The sequence below is a fragment of the Macaca mulatta genome, chromosome 2, assembly GCF_049350105.2.
Source record: "Macaca mulatta isolate MMU2019108-1 chromosome 2, T2T-MMU8v2.0, whole genome shotgun sequence".
Classification (NCBI taxonomy): domain Eukaryota; kingdom Metazoa; phylum Chordata; class Mammalia; order Primates; family Cercopithecidae; genus Macaca; species Macaca mulatta.
The window spans coordinates 129,590,296-129,604,991 of NC_133407.1; the positions used below are offsets into that span (position 1 = coordinate 129,590,296).

The 14,696-nt window shown below is 41.8% G+C and overlaps 1 long non-coding RNA gene across 1 annotated transcript in view; it reads left to right on the forward strand.

Annotated features, from left to right (window-relative positions):
- Positions 1-12,964: 12,964 nt before the first annotated feature.
- LOC144339261 (uncharacterized) overlaps positions 12,965-14,696 on the forward strand; it is a 57,811-nt gene continuing 56,079 nt past the window's right edge. Inside the window, exon 1 of the long non-coding RNA XR_013414099.1 lies at positions 12,965-13,088. This is a non-coding gene — a long non-coding RNA (uncharacterized LOC144339261). The remainder of the gene's footprint in view (positions 13,089-14,696) is intronic.

Sequence of the window (14,696 nt, forward strand, 5' to 3'; positions counted from 1 at the left end):
AGACGGAGTCTGGCTGTGTCGCCCAGGCTGGAGTGCAATGGCCGGATCTCAGCTCACTGCAAGCTCCGCCTCCCGGGTTTACGCCGTTCTCCTGCCTCAGCCTCCCGAGTAGCTGGGACTATAGGCGCCCGCCACCTCGCCCGGCTAGTTTTTTGTATTTTTTTAGTAGAGACGGGGTTTCACCGTGTTAGCCAGGATGGTCTCGATCTCCTGACCTAGTGATCCGCCTGTCTCGGCCTCCCAAAGTGCTGGGATTACAGGTTTGAGCCACCGCGCCCGGCCTCTTTGCAGACTCTTATCATGGTCTCCTTTTCTGCAGTTACCTAAAGGTTCCAAGAATTCAAGTATAGTGGGAGTTTGCTTTCAATCAAAGCTGCAGTGGTTGGCCCATATTTTTATAGATGTTTTGAAGATATTCTAAAGCTGGCAACACTGCAGGATTGAACCCCTTACAATGGAAGCCAGTCAAGTATTATACTTGTTTAATACAGATGGATCGTTAAACTACATAACATTGATTTCAAATGTTCCAAAATGAGTCTTGAGTTTCTCTGAGGCTAAGCTGAAAATAACAATTAAATATCCCATGATGGCACATGATAGTTGGTAGATTGTTTTTATTCATTCATTCATTCATTTAGCAATTTTTTTTTTCTTGAGACAGAGTCTGGCTCTGTCTGTCATCCAGACTGGAGTGCAGTGGTGCAATCTCAGCTCACTGCAGCCTCCGCCTCTTAGGCTCAAACCATCCTCCCACCTCAGCCTCCCTAGTAGCTGAGACTACAAGTACACACCACCACGCCTGGCTAGTTTTCATATTTTTTGTAGAGACAGGGTTTTGCCATGTTACCAGGCTGGTCTTGAATGGTCTTGAATTCCTGGGCTCCAGCAATCTGCCCATCTCCGCCTCTCAAAGTCCTGGGATTACAGGCATGAGCCACTGTGCCCAGCCCAGCAATTTTTGTTTGTTTTGAGATAGTGTCTCACTCTGTCACCCAGACTGGAGTGCAGTGACACAATCGTGGCTCACTACAGCCTCCAGCTCCTGGGCTCAAACGATCCTCCTGCCTCAGCCTCCCACATAGCTCAACCACAGGCACTACCCAACCTGTCTAATTTTTTTATTTTTTGCAGAGACTGAGTCTCACTATGTTGCCCAGGCTGTTCTTGAACTCCTGGCTTCAAGCCATTCCCCCACCTCATCCTCCCAAAGTACTGAGATTACAGGTATGAGCCACCATATCTGGCTTTTTTTTTTCCTCCAAGCAATTCTCCTGCCTCCTGAGTAGCTGGGATTACAGGCGCCTGCCACCATGCCCAGCTGATTTTTTGTATTTTTAGTAGGGACGGGGTTTCACCATGTTGGCAAGGCTGGTCTCGAACTCCTGACCTCAAGTGATCCACCCACTTCAGTCTCCCAAACTGCTGAGATTACAGGCGTGAGCCACCATGCCTGGCCATGGCTGGTTTTTTGTTTTGTTTTGTTTTGTTTTTAACAATTATTGATTAAACACTTATTTTGTCAATTCCTTGTAGGGACTGATGGCGCACACTAAAAGACACACCCCCCACCCCCCCTGCTGGAGGAAGCCTACCTTCTAATTTGATATTGAAACAAGAAAAAAGATCAGTATTTGGTAAGGTCAATGACAGGGAAACCCAGGTTACTGTGGAGGACATCTCATTAGGGAGGAATTTAATTTATAAACATGGCATTAGAAATTAAAAGTGTCATTGTTAGAAGAATTTCTTGCCTCCTCCCCTCTAATTTATTTTAAAAGTATTTTGAGAAGTGAAAGACAAAGTCCAGCTTTATGATTACATTATGATACTCAAAGATATGTTTTATGGAGGCATTCACAGAGTTCTCAGGTGGTTAAAGTTGCCCACGGTGTGAATATATGATTCCATAAAGGACAATGCTATCTTGCCACAAAGCTGATCCAACAAACACTAGGTGGGGTTTTGAAAAATGACTCAGGATAATGAAGCAATCTGGAGTCTGAGCAACCTTGCTCCTTGAACTGTGCCATCTTTGGAAAATTGGCCCCCACCAAACTGTATAGCCAGATGAATGAGGACTCAAAAAGATAATGTATTACTCACTTTCCAGATTTAGCACGTTCCTAGAATTTTAAACTCATTTTTATGGACTGTTGCCTAACTGAGGGGAGGCTTAGACAAACCCAGAGTGGTTATGAGCAACATCCCCGAGGGAGTCAGTGCCCAAATTTGGAGTCCTTGTGTCCTGAACATTCCTGACACTGCTGGCTTGGAAATTCAGCCTGCCCGAGTTGGAGTACCCCAAGGATTTTAGATGCAGCTGAGAACTGCTGAATTAAGCCAAGTGTTGGAAGATCCTGCAATTTTAATTATTAAGTTAGCCCTCTGCTTTATTGAATGCATAAGCTGGCATATGCTTGGGAATGCTTCTGCTTCCAAACCCGCAGCATCTACATTTTTCAGATGTTTGACCTTGATCTTGTGACCTTGCCTCTAGAACTCTGAGAGTGCTGGGAATACTCACAGCTGAGTGATGGGAGCAAAAACTAGACAGATAACAATCTTTTTTTTTTCTTTTTTTCTTTTTTAACTCACTTAAAATACAGAGTCACCTGGATTGAGATTAGACTGTTTTAGACTAGACTCGCCTTCCTTAAGTTATTAATTTTATCATATAATCTCAGTATGGCTTCACTTTTTGAATTGATACCACTAAATCCTGAAACTACTAAAGCTATGCAATCTGCTTGCTAAGACAAGCTGGCATTTCCTGATACTGCTATCCAGATAGCTGAGAACCTTCTCTAGTCATGTTTTTCAAACTTTTCTGATTGCTGTTTGCAATAGGAGATGTATTTTTATCAGTAGCATACACACACATACACATATACACATATGGTTGAAACAAACATTTCATGAAACCATAATTATCCTTTCTGGGCCGGGCACAGTGGCTCACACCTGTAATCCCAGCACTTTGGAAGGCTGAGGCAGGTGGATCACTTGAGGCCAAGAGTTGGAGACCAGCCTGGCTAACATGGTGAAACCCCATCTCTACTAAAAATACAAAAATTAGCCAGGCATGGTGGTGCGGACCTGTAATCCCGTCTACTCAGGAGGCTGAGGCAGGAGAATCACTTGAACCCGGGAGGCAGAGGTTGTAGTGAACCTAGATAGTGCCACTGCACTCCAGCCTGGGCAACAGAGTGAGACTCTGTCTCAAAAAAAAAAAAAAAAGTATCCTTTCTGCCTACAATGCCCTATGCCAGGGGTTACAACCCACAGTCAATCCATTCCTTAACCTATACCTGTCTGACTCATGAGCTAAGAATGGCTTTACATTTTTAAATTGATGAAAAACAAATCAAAAGAAGAATAACATTGATATAGAGACACATTTACAACATGGCATGCACTGCTACAAATCTTTGCATGTACTGTCACATTAAATCTTTACAATAGTTTGTCTTTGTCTTAATAAAAATCATGACTACAATAGCAATAATGGCTAACGTTTTTTGAGGGAGTGCTTATAGTGCTGAGCATTTTGGTAAATGCATTATGTGATACATGTATTTAATCCTTTCCACCCTACAAGGCAGGGAGTATTAGCGTTCCCATTTTACAGGTGAGGAAACAGAGGCCTGATAAGGCTTTGTAACTTGCAGAGCAACACACACCTAGGAAATGGCAGTTGGGGTTTGAGTCTAGGTTTTTCTGCTTCCAGGTCAATGATTTCGACTACTATTTACCTCGGTAGCTCCTTGACAACTTGACCCACAACATGGACTCCATGTATATTTGAAGAATGAATGAATATAGGCATGAATGAATGAAGGACTTTGAGACAGAATGATGGTCTTCCATGGATCCTCACCAACTATGAGAACACAAACAAATTAGATGATTGTTCTGTGCTTTCAAATGTAGACTGAGCATGGTGGCTCATACCTGTAATCCCAGCACTTTGGGAGGCTGAGGCAGGCAGATTGCTTGAGCCCGGGAGGTTGAGGCTGCAGTGAGCCGTGTTTGTGCCACTGCACTCCAGCCTGGGCAACAGAGCAAGTCTGTCTCAAAAATAAAATGAAATAAATGCAAGCAAACAAAGTAAACATCTCATTTATTGAGTGTTTACAATGTGCCCAACATTGCACGTAAGTGCTTTCAATGCATTTTCTCACTTGATCCTCGTGACACTATACAGTAGATGCTATCCCTGTTTCGAAAATTTAGACTGAAGTTCAGAGAGATTAAGTACCTTGCCAAAGATGACATAACCAGTATTCAGATGTGGTGTCACTGAGACTAGGACCAAGACCATGTTCTTAACCACTGTGCTATACAGTTCCATTTATTAATTTCTAACATCCCTGTAATATCTACCCTATGGTTTTAAAGGCAAAATAAGCAATGTGCTAGAGCCTTCATTAGTAACTATAGTGTGAGCCAGGTACAGTGGCTCATGCCTGTAATGCCAGCTACTCAGGAAGCCGAGGTGGGAGGATCCCTTGAGGCCAGGAGTTTGAGACCAGCCTGGGCAACAAAAGGAAACTCTGTCTCTACAAAAATAAAAATTAGCCAAGCATGGTGGCATGTGCCTGTAGTACTAGTTACTCAAGAGGCTGCAGTTGGAAGATCCCTAGAACCCAGGAGTTGAAGAATGCAGTGAGCTATGATCACACCACTGCACTCCAGCCTAGGTGACAGAGTGAGACACCATCTCTAAATAAATAAATAAATAAATAACTATAGTGTGTTCCAATGACATATTTCTCTATCAAAAAATTTAAAGCCTAAGACAGAAGAAGTGGAGGAAGCATAGAGATACCTTCCAGTACATTTCATATGAGGATTGTGTTACTAACATACTGTTATATAATCTTTGCAGATTTTCCATAAATCTAAAACTTTTCTAAAATTAAAATTTATCTTAAAACACTCTGAAGCCCATGAAAAATATGTTCAACATCATTAGTCATTATAGATATGCAAATCAAAACCACAAGGAGATACAACTATACATCCACTAGGATGAGTAATTTTTTTTTAAAATGAGAATAACAAATGTTGGTGAGAATGCAAAGAAATTGAAACTCTCAAACATTGCTGGGGAGACTGTAGAATGGTGTAGTTGCTGTGGAAAACAGTGGGGAGTTCCTCAATAAGTCAAACAGGATTACTGTATGACCTAGCCATTCCACTCCTAGGTATATATATACCCAACAGAACTGAAAACAGGCGTGTGAACAAACCACTTGTACACAAATGTTCGTAGAAGTAACATTCACAACAGCCAAATTCAGAAACACCCAAATGTCCCTCAATGGATTAACGGATAAACACATGTGGTATAGCCATGCAATGAAATATTATTCAACCATAAAAAGAAGGAAAGTACTGATACATGCTCAAACATAAAACAACCTTGAAAATATTGGTGAGTGGAAGAAGGAAAACAAAAAAGACCACATATTGTATGACGTGAAATGTCCAGAATAGGCAAATCCATAGAAACGGGAAATACATTAGTAGTTGTCAAGAGCTGAGGACAGGAGGAGTGAGGACGGTGCTGCTTAAGGGTTATGGGATTTATTTTGGGAGGGGATGAAAAGGTTCTGGAACTAGACGGTGGTGATGATTGCACAACATTATGAATTTACTAAATGCTACTGAGTCATATACTTTACAATGGTTAAAACGGGAAACTTTATTTTGTATGAATTTTACCTAAATTTTTTTTTAAAATGGCCAGTCACAGTGGCTCACGTCTGCAATCCCAGCACTTTGGGAGGCTGAGGCAGGAGGATTGCTTGAGTCCAGAAGTTCAAGACCAGCCTGGGCAATATAGTGAGACCTGATTTTTTTTATTATATATATAATGTAATAAAATATATATATATAAAATATATTTTTTTTTGAGATGGAGTCTTCCTCTGTTGCCCAGGCTGGAGTATAGTGGCAGTCTTGGTTCACTGCTACCTCTGCATCCCAGATTCAAGTGATTCTCCTGCCTCAGCCTCCCAAGAAGCTGGGATTAAAGTTGCCCGCCACCACGCCTGGCTAATTTTTGTAGTTTTTAGTTGAGACAGGGTTTCACCATGTTGGCCAGGCTAGTATCAAACTCCTGACCTCAAGTGATCCACCTGCCTCGGCCTCTCAAAGTGCTAGCCACTGCACCTGGCCTAAAATAATTTTTTAAAAAACCACTCTGGCAACATTACAAAGTTGTGACATGCTAAAATAATATATAATGTGGTATACAATATAACCATATAACTTACAGAGAATAAAAATATTATAGTGCTCAGAACATCTTGATTTAAAGCATGGGCTTTTTTTTTTTTTTTTTTTTTTGAGACGGAGTCTCTCTCTGTCACCCAGGCTGGAGTGCAATGGCGTGATCTCAGAGAATCTCTTGAACCTGGAAGGCAGAGGTTGCAGTAAGCCGATATCACGCCATTGCACTCTAGCCTGGGCGACAGAGCGAAACCATGTCTCAAAAAAAAAAAAAAAGACTTGCCTGAGGATGTCTAGACATTGTGTGAAAGCACAGGGCTTTGATTCTGCCAGTTATAAAAGCCAGGCACAGTGGCTCACGCCTGTAATCCCAGCACTTTGGGAGGCCAAGGCAGGTGGATCACCTGAGGTCAGGAGTTTAAGACCAGCCTGGCCAACACAGTGAAAGCCTGTCTCTACTAAAAATACAAAAATAGCCAGGCGTGGTGGCGGGCACCTGTAATCCCAGCTTCTTGGGAGGCTGAGGCAGGAGAATCGCTTGAACCAGGAACTCCTGACCTCAGGTGATCCGCCCTCTGCAGCCTCCCAAAGTGCTAGGATTACAGGCATGAGCCCAGCCCTCAGACAAGTCTTATAACCTCTATCAGCTCCACTGTCGTCAATCATAAAATGTGTGTCATTGCTATTATTATGAAATACTTTTTACACGAGGTGTCATTTAGCCTAACAATAATGATGTTGATGGTTAATATATAGTTTGTTCCTTTCTTTCTTTCTTTGTGTATGACTTGAGTGTTGCTAATCTTCTTAGTAATCACTACATTAAAAGCAAACTGATCTGGGTTTAGGGAGATAACAATCGTATTTTGAATGGCTTTTATCTTCTTGAGAGGATTCCTACATCCCAGAAAAGTATTGTGTGAATAGATCTTTAAAGTAGTTTCCAAAGGAGTATAGCAATGCACTATAACTATTATATGGCATTATGTTGAAATTTAGGCTAAATTGCTGTTACTAAAATTTCTAGGCTGATTCCAACCTGTTTCCAAGAATAGCCATGGAATTCGGAGGTGATAGGAAAAACTTTATTAAGAAAAAAGATACCTACTTCTCCTTCCCTTCCCCTTGAGGATAACTAAGCTATCACCATGAATACCAAGACTGCTATTTCTTCTTGTATTTGCATATGGCATCCTCCCAGGTAATTTATGGAGCATATCCTGACACAGCTCCAGGAGAAACCATATAGCTCCTTTAGTATCATTAGTAACTAAAAGACCAGAACATTTAAAGAGGGAGAGGAAATTCATCTCCCAAAAGATTCAGGCACAAGGCTATCTGTTCCATACCCTCTACAGTCCCTCCGCCCACACAACTCAGACATCGTAAGAGAATGACACTTCTAGAACCCTGCCCTCTAACCTCTGCTCCCTTTTTTTTTTTCTTTTTTTTTTTTTTTTTTTTTTTTTGCTCTGATTCTCCTGGGAGTTGAGGAACGCTGGAAAATAGCTGCAGGGTTTGGCTCCCAGTTGGTTAACCCTGATGCTGATTTCTCTATGGGACATTTTCAATCTCTGTTCTTGGCAAGAAACTACAAAACTACAAAAACCGCCAGCTGAATGAAAATATGTTGAAGAGCAAGGGGGATGGGAGAGATGGAAATTTGGGGAGTGAAGGGTTTAACACTGTTCCCATTCCTGTTTGTACATTCTAGTCTAACCACCAACTGTAAGAAAGTTTGACTGACATTTGACCTACTGGATTAACACCATCAAAAGGGCTGAAACCCTCTTTCTTTTTATTTTTTTACTTTTTCTATTTTTCATTTTTGAAACAGGATCTTACTCTGTTGCCTAGGTTGGAGTGCAGTGGCATGATCTCAGCTCACTGCAACCTCCACCTCCTGGGCTCAAGTGATACTCCCACTTCAGCCTCTGGAGTAGCTGGGTTCACAGGCACACACCACCAGGCCTGGCTAATTTTTGTATTTTTAGTGGAGATGGGGTTTCATCATGTTGGTCAGGCTGGTCTTGCACTCTTGATCTCAAGTGATCCACCCGCCTCAGCCTCCCAAAGTGCTGGGATTATAGGCTTGAGCCACTGTGCCCAGCCCCATCTTTCTTATTCCGTTCTACCTTACGTGACTCCTCCAACTAGGTTAAACGCCTTGTATTTGTTTTAGTAGCACCTGTACTTCCCCATGCAGGCATTCCCAAAATATTTACAAGTGCTTATCATGTGCCAATTTGCTACACCTTAGGTAATGATTTGTCCTTTAATTCAATAAATATTTATCAAGCACCTAAGACATATCAGGCACGTTTGAACTAGTGGGGGAAAAGCCCTTAACTAGTTGGGCAAAGGCGTTCTTCTCGTGGAGCTTACATTCTACTGTGGCAATACACAAAGTAGAAAATAGAGTCTCTGAAGATAGGTGCTATGGAAGGGGAAGGGGGGACTTTTGATGCCCAAGGTTAGGATTGTTGTTATGTACAAGGTGACAAGGGGAAGCCTTGTGGCTAAGTGCAGATCTGAGCAGAGGTTTGAGGACAGTGAGAGTGTGGACCAAGTAGCTATCTGGGAGACAGTGTTCTGGGCAGTGAGATCAGCAAGGACCAAGGCCCTGAGATGGGAGTCTGCTTAGTGTGGCATGGAAAAGCAAAGTGGAAAACAATATGCAAATACTCTTACCCTCATGGGGCATAGAGTCTGGTTGGGGAGACAGATAGTAATCAAATATCTGTCTAATAAATGTCTAATTCTAAAGGGACTATGTGCCAAGAGGAAAACACAGATAGGGCTGGAAGATGCTATAAAGACACCTAATCGAATCTGAGGGAAGGATTCCCTTAGGAAATGTAGTTTCAACTGAAATCCAGAGAAGAAGAAGAGGTTAATATGGTATTGGAAGAGGCCAGGACTCCCATAGTGTTGGGATTATAGGCATAAGCCACTGCACCCAGCTTCCTTTTTTTTCCCAATCATCCTCAATATTAAATATTATTTTTAGTATGTATTTCGTAAGAACAAGGATATCCTTTGTGTCTTGTGACAAGACACAAAATAATTGAGCAGGCATTGGAAGGCTTCATATTCTCAGAAAAGTAGGTTTTCCCAGCAGACATTAAACATACTCCTGCAGGCCAGGCACAGTGGCTCAAGCCTGTAATCCCAGCACTTTGGGAGGCTGAGGTAGGAGGAGCACTTGAGGCCAGGAGTTCGGGACCAGCCTGACCAACCTGGTGAACCCCATCCCTACTAAAAATACAAAAATTAGCTGGGCATGGGGTGTGCACCTGTAATCCCAGCTAGCAGGGAGGCTGAGGCACGAGAATCACCTAAACTCAAGAGGCAGAGGTTGCAGTCAGCCAAGATCCTGTCATTGCACTCCAAACTGGTTGACAGAGCTAGATTGTCTCCAAAAAAAAAAAAAAAGAATATGGTACTGGAAGGGTGTTTCCCTTATAGAGGGAACAGTCTGTGTTCAAAGGGGTGAAAAGAAACAGCTCTAGCTTTAGGAAATAAAAGATCCAGCGTCTGGCTTGCAGAGAATGAGGGGGGAGGCATCCTTGAGGAGCTGAAAGGAGCAAGGGACAAATCACACAGGGTTTCTTGCAGTTCGTATGTAGCTGTTTAAATAAATATGTTTGCCGTCTGCCTTCCCTGTTGGACCAAGCTGGGCACAGGGTAGGGGGGCAGCTGGGACCCTGTCTTGTTAAATACTGCATGCTAAGTACCTACCCAGAATGTGGCACACAGAAAGGGCACAGTTTGTATTTATTGACTGACTGACTGGCTGTCTAACAACTCAAACAATCTGACATAACCATCTGAAAGCCTCAATAGTGCAAATGCAGCTTGCGTTTTGGGAGTAGTTGGTTCTGCCAGATTCCAGGTTTAGAAAAGGCCAGCAGATTCGGCAGTATTCAAAGCTGTGATTTCTATTTCAAAACCACAGATAGAAGCTGACCATGACCATGGGGAGCTCCTTCCATGGGGGAAAGGAATCCAAATGATATTCATGATATTGAGTTGGGGCAGGGTTTCTATCTTGACTTGGTGATTGTGCATATCTTAGATGGGCGCTCCTTTGTTCATTTAATACTTTGTATTAATAAGTAAAATGACCACATAGAAAAATAGTATTCTTTTTTTTTTTTTTTTTTTTTTTGAGACGGAGTCTCACTGTCACCCAGGCTGGAGTACAGTGGCATGATCTCGGCTCACTGCAACCTCCGCCTTCCGGATTCAAGAGATTCTTCTGCCTCAGCCTCCCAAGTAGCTGCAACTACAGGGAAGTAGTCCCAGTACTTTGGGGGACCAAGGCTGGTGGATCCCTTGAGGCCAGGAGTTTGAGACCAGCTTGGCCAACATGATAAAATCCCATCTCTACAAAAATACAAAAATAAGCTGGGTGTGGTGGTGCACGCCTGTAGTCCCAGCTACTCAGGAGGCTGAGGCAGGAGAATCACTTCAATCCAGGAGTTGGAGGTTGCAGTGAGCTGAGATCACACCACTGCACTCCAGCCTGGGCATCAGAGCGAGACTGTCTCACAAAATAAAAATAAAAAATGAAAAATAAATAAAATACGATGGTTGGTTGTACTTGGAATGCAGGGACAGAGGCGTCCTTCACTCTGCACAGTTTGGTGGTGATGGTGTAGATACAGGGCCTGGAAATGGTCGGGGGGGGGTGACTTTTTTTTTTTTTTTTTTTGCCACCAAGAGGGGATCCAAGCCTGGGGACAGTGTTAATTTAGAGGAGGCCAGAATTGAGAGAATAGAAGAGAAACAGTGGTTGAACCTGGAATCAAATCGCATGTGAAGCAGACTCTGCTTCTAGACTTTTCTGCTATTAAAGGCCCTAGATTCTATTTATTGTTTAAATTGGAACTTCTGTAATTGGTAGCCAAATTGTCCTAGCTGGTAAGGGTGATAGAAATCCAGAAACAGTTTTGTACACTCTAAAAATACAGCAGCATGTATAGAAAATCAGAACGAGGGTGGAATTGCTCCAAGATCCATCTTCTTTTAAGTTGTTTTGTTTTTAAGTGAAATCTTCCAAGAGTTCATCCCTTAAATATAAAAATGAAATTTTGAATAAGTAAAAATATGTGTTTTTTTAGAAAAATGCCAACCGTACAAAGAGGTATACAGTGAGAAGAGGGTATCCATCCTACTCATCTCAGTTCCTCTCTCCAAAGGCAACAGTTTAACTGTTGTTGCACTTTTCCTTGTGTGTACTTTCTAAGATATTCTGTGTATAGATCTTCCCTTTAATTTACACAAATGATACCATATTACGCGTTGCTGTTTTTGCTCAGAAATATACCTTAGAGGTTGTTCCACATCAGAAAATATTTAAGCTGCTTCTTAAATACGGCAACATGACTAGAAATTTTTCATTCTTCATCTTATTGCTATGAACCCTACCTGTAATTGGGAGGTGGGGAGAATTTGTTTGTTTAATCAGTGAAATGAAGCAACAGCAACAAATACCTTCACAGTTGTCTGAGGAAGCGTATTTAAAACTATTGAACAGCTGCAAACTATTTCATTTTTTGGTTCTGTAATTTATCTAACCAAGCTCCTACAGAGAGTCATTTAGGTTGTTAACTTATTTTTTTTTTTTTTTTTTTTGAGATGGGGTCTTGCTCTATAACACAGGCTGGAGTGCAGTGGTGCAATCACAGCTCACCAAGAGGAAGTCCTGAGCTCAAGAGATCCTCCTGCCTCAGCCTACCAAGTAGCTAGGACTACAGACACGCACCAGCACACCCAGCTAATTTTGAAAATTTTTTATAGAGACGGGGTCTTGCTGTGTTGCCCAGGCTGGTCTTGAACTCCTGGCCTCAAACAGTCCTCCCACTTGGGCCTCACAAAGTGCTGGGATTACAGGCCGTAACCGTTAGCTACCATATACAGAGCTGCAACAAATGTTGTACATGCTGCTTTGTTTGAAAGCTGTATCAACTGTTCTAAACAATAGCCTATGTAAATACAGGCTGTTGAACCAAAAGTTTTAAATTTGAGATGCTGAGTAAAAGAATTCAAAAACTGAGTTTGGTTGCTTAGTTTTTGGCACATAATCCTCTTTTCTCCTACAAATAGAATTCTTTTTCTCATTCATTGATCCATCCATTCATTTATCAACAAATATTTTGGGGCACTCAGTATGTGCCAGGGAGTATTTTAAGTGCTGATCATTACCTCCAGGGCCTAATACCACATGCTCATTTAAGAAGCAGATGAGGCTGGGTGTGGTGGCTCACGCCTGTAATCCCAGCACTTTGGGAGGCCGAGGTGGGCGTATCACGAGGTCAGGAGATCGAGACCATCCTGGCCAACATGGTGAAGCCCCGTCTCTATTAAAAATACAAAAAAATTAGCCTGGCGTGGCAGCGGGTACCTGTAGTCCCAGCTATTTGGGAGGCTGAGGTGGGAAAATGACGTGAACCTTGTAGGCATAGCTTGTAGTGAGCCGAGATCGCGCCACTGCACTCCAGCCTGGGTGACAGAGCAAGACTCCATCTCAAAAAAAAAAAAAAAAAAAGAAGCAGGTGATAGGTCCAATGAATGTCTAGTCCTCTGTGGTTATTTAGACATGTTAATGCAAGCCATGCAACACATAACAATGTTTCAGTCAGTGACAAATCGCATATAAAACATTGGTCTCATTCGATTTTAATACTGGATTTTTACTATACGTTTTCTTTCTTTGTTTAGAGACAGGGTCTTACTGTTTCCTATACTGGAGTGCGGTGGTTTGATCATGGCTCACTGCAGCCTCCACTTCACGGGCTCAAGCAGTCCTCCTACCTCAGCCTCCCAAGTAGTTGGAACCACAGGTGTGCACCTGCATGCCCAGCTGGTTTTTTTAAAAAATTCATCAAGAATTTCATTATATTGCTTAGTCTGGTCTCAAACTCCTGGGCTCAAGGGATCCTCCTCTCTTGGTCTCCCAAAGTACTGGGGTTACAGGCGTGAGCTACCGGGCCTGGTCCTTTTTCTATATTTAGACATGTTTGGATACACAGATACTTACCATTCTGCTGCAATTGCCCAGAGCGTTCAGCACAGTAACATGGTGCACAGGTTCGCAGCCTGGGAACCTAGGTGTGTAGTAGGCTGTCCCATTTAGGTTTGTGTGCGTGTACTCTGTGATGTGCAAAAAATGAGGAAATCTGTACCTACACATTTCTCAGAACATGATCCCCTCATTAAGCGATGTGTAACTGTACTTAAGAGACTGCCTATAAGAGCTTTACAGTTATTTCAGTACAAACCAACTCAATCTTGGACCTATACCAGAAGGGGGTCATTTCTATACAAGATTATTCAATACTTTTAAGTGAAAAAGGCTACAGTATGAGTCCAACGAATGTATCATTTATTGAGCCTTTATAAAGATAGAAAGCATTTAATAACTAACTAGATGTTATCTCAGGAATGGCAATGAGTCCTACAGTTTGTTCCTTAATTCATTGCTACAATATTGTTTATTTTGTGCTTTTAAAAAATATTTAATTTCCTCTTGATTTTTACCATCAAGTATGTAAGAACCAATTTTGGCTCAGTATTTGCCATTTTTTTCTACAGTTGTAATATTCCATTTCATCATGTAATCCTCAAAAATATTAAAACTCTGAGAAAATAAGATGCGTTGCTAAGAAAATAATGCTGAACTCTTCCTGTGGCCTAGATGCATGGTTTCTGACAAATTAATGTGTTAGTAAAATAACTGACCTATGAGAAAAATCTGTGATCACATTCATTACAAGCAGAACTGAAAAGATCTATTAGAAATTGATTTACATCAAGTGCATCTTTATAATTCCACGTCTCATTCTTTACTTTCTGTTTATGCCTTTGCCAAACTTAAAATGAAGTATTTGGCTGGGTGCAGTGGCTCATGCCTGTAATCCCGGCACTTTGGGAGGCCAAGGCAGGCAAATCACTTGAGGTCAGGAGTTCAAGACCAGTGTGGCCGTCATGGTGAAACCCCATCTCTACTAAAAATACAAAAAAATTAGCCAGGCATGGTGACACTCGCCTATAATCCCAGTTACTCGGGAGGCTGAGGCAGGAGAATAGTTTGAACTCAGGAGGTGGAGGTTGCAGTGAACTGAGATCGGGCTGCTGCACTCCAGCTTGGGCAAGAGAGCAAGACTCCATCTAAAAAAATTTAAAAATAAAAATAAAAAAATAAAATGAAATACTTAATCCTGTGATTGTTTCTCTTGTTTCTCCTCGACTGGACTCTGAGCTTCATGAGATCAGTGACTAAGTCTATTTGTCTATCTGTTTTCTCTCTGTGCCTAACACATGGTAGGTGCTGCATTAACTATTGGTGGAATTTATTTGGCCATATGCTTATGATTCAAACATACTAAGGTAAAAGTAGTTTGTTTAATGAAATTAAACTAAAACAATAACATGAAAAAAATTAAGTAAAA